The sequence below is a fragment of the Protopterus annectens genome, chromosome 3.part0, assembly GCF_019279795.1.
Source record: "Protopterus annectens isolate FY-2018-M chromosome 3.part0, PAN1.0, whole genome shotgun sequence".
Taxonomy (NCBI): domain Eukaryota; kingdom Metazoa; phylum Chordata; order Ceratodontiformes; family Protopteridae; genus Protopterus; species Protopterus annectens.
Window position 1 is genome coordinate 1,043,710,078 of NC_056731.1, and position 2,885 is coordinate 1,043,712,962.

General features: G+C 39.4%; 1 pseudogene; it reads left to right on the forward strand.

Moving 5' to 3' along the window:
* Nucleotides 1-993: 993 nt before the first annotated feature.
* On the forward strand, nt 994-1,147 carry LOC122797352 (annotated as a pseudogene).
* Nucleotides 1,148-2,885: the final 1,738 nt, after the last annotated feature.

Below are 2,885 nucleotides of genomic sequence, written 5' to 3' on the forward strand. Positions count from 1 at the left end.
GGTTAGATATGCAGGATAGGATATGTAGTGGGTGCATACATATAGGACATACAAGACAGCCAGGGATAGTGATGGACACAAGAGCAAGAGGGCCACCATTATTGAGGTTAGGTATTAGATTTTGTAGGTGCATCCATCCCCATCTACTGAGAACACAGTTGGAATCTAGTCATCACCCACAGCACTGCCACAACTATGCCTTCACTTAGACACATGAGACAATGCTGGATGAGGCAGCAATTTGGCAATCTTCTTCAGAATTCTTCCCATATGACCAACATGGGCACTGATGTCCCTCTCCATAATCTGCTTCAACCATCCTCTCAGCTCTTGCTGGGTGACATAATTGCAACCTGAACCACTGCTACTCCCAGGGGATACCACTGCGAGAGCCCCTGGGGCAGAGCTACCTGATACAGATGGTGCAGGTTGTGCTGGTATTATTGGCACAATGCTGCCAGGTTGTGACCCAGAAGTGTTGAACACTTCTGCTGCCAGTGGTGTCACTATTATAGCTACCTGTGGAGTAATAGCAGTCCAAGCTGCTGTGGCTGGCCTGTCTTCCTCTTTTGGTAGTTGTGATGAAGCAAGAATGAATGTTGCAATGCTATTAAAGAAAACAATTTGGAAATGATAGCAAGAAAGAGGGTATGGGAGAGACTAAAAAGAAAAAAATATGTGTATACGTATATAGCATAACATTCTATGATGTTAATGTCACAGTCATTACTTATTTTATAGATGTTTAATATTATTTACATTCAGATATGAATGTGTTAGGCCATAACTCACTGGTGTATTAATGTTATCATATCCCTAGCTGTCACAATTACAAGCATTTTACAAAAATTGTAATTATTTTACAACTGGCTTGTGGAAACCGGTTATGTTAATGTGTATTGAGTCTAACTGCATGTTATTCTAAGGCATGAATACAACTATTCAGTACTGAATTGTAAAATGAATATCGTACATATTTCCTGTTGGCTGAACAACTCTGAGCAGTGGCTCACTTAGCTCATGTGTTGATGGAGAACGCAGCCAGCTGTGAAAACTAATGTGAATTGCAAGACACATTGATCATCAACACTTCAAACGCACTTTGCAGCCTTGGGTTACTCCCTGGACTATGCCTGCCTGACGGTCATCTTTTTGTGTGCTTCCATGGTACAGTGGTATAGCACCGCACTCCAGAGAACAGGTACATGAAGGTATGTACATGAAATTTAACCTTTATCCACCTGTCGTCAGCTACAAATTGACTAGTTCAGAGTTAGGTGCTGATTGTACAGATTTCTAGAGTTTGTACATCTATAATTTGCATACTCATAGTTGTCTGAAAACCAATTTTGGCCTGATGTTTAGATACTGGATAAGCTATTATTACAATCATTGCTGTTCTGGAATGGCAATCAGTCATATCTCAAGCCACGCTTACCTCGTTCCTCTCTGAGGTGTTGCAGTATCTCTTGATGCACCTCCTGATTTTTTTCAATCTTTGCAGGGGTTACACATTAAAAAAAACACAGTAATGAATACTTGTATATGCTGCTATGTTGTGATAGTGTACTGCATGGTTATCAGAGCACATAATTACAATACTCAGGTGCTGAATGGGACCTACTACAATCCTCACATTGGCTAAGGTGGCCCTGTTTTCGCCTTTTCAGTGTAATGGTGATGGCACTATTCAGCCATCCCTGGGATTCCAGTGGCACAGGTGACAGCCTTGCCTAAACTATTCCATATCTCAGCCTTGTACCGAGACCTCATACAGCCACCCTGCAGACACCTGCATCTGCAGTTTCTAATGAGGAGAACTACAGATATGTTAGACTCCTCCTTACACAATCTCTGTGTTCTAAATGGAGGACTACCCTTACTATCATATACCTTATTGTCTCTTCAAAGATCTCAAGAAAAATGGCAGAGAATAAGCACCCAAATCAGATCTCATGAGTCCTAACCTGTGCGAAAAGGTAGACACCCTAGAGAACCACATTTGCAAAACAGATGGTGCAGAAATGGCCTAAAATTGCATTTCTTTATTATTCCTGCATTGTTCATTTTATTTGAGAAACATAGCAGTCACAGTTGGTTATGTTTCATATCAGTAGATATATGCCCCATAGTGACTCGGGTATTGTCGATTTCTCAGTTACATTTCAACTGACAGTGTTCCAGCTCTGTGCATGCACACTGGGATGCTCTACAATGGCATGCAATATTCATAAGGTAAACACTGTTATACAGAAATACATAGTCACCTGCATGATATTGTTTTTTCACTGTGTTGTGCTCATGTCCATATTGTATCAGTATGACAGTATGTATTAGTGTGATAAAAAAAAAAAAAAAACGAGATTGATAGCAGCTTGGAACTGAACCCATGACAAAATGAAACATGAACTTCTGAAATCTATGTATTAACTAGCAACACTACAGGGAAACTCACATTAGAAGTGTGTAAGTTAAGGACTGTGAGCATGTACATGACCGGGAATATGCCTGTATCATTAGGCATATTAGAAATCAGACTGTATATATTGCAGTAATGTGCATTTGTTATCATGTCTATCAAGTCATATCTGTTCCTTCTCATGTCTGTGATGTAATTATGTTTTATTGAACTATATATGCAGACTCACATGGTAAAACTCAAATAAAGCTCTGTGTGATGTTTGACAATTCCGCAACTATTTTACTATACGCTGTTCACATGAAAAACACATTTGAGTCAGATTGGCTTTTATGGGAAATATTTTATCCTTACGATAATTTTGTTTATATCTTGAATGTTAACTGATGTGTGCATATGCCAGACTTAGTTGCATGACCAATGGCAAAGTATTTGCATATGCATAATTATTTTTTGAGTTTTTGCC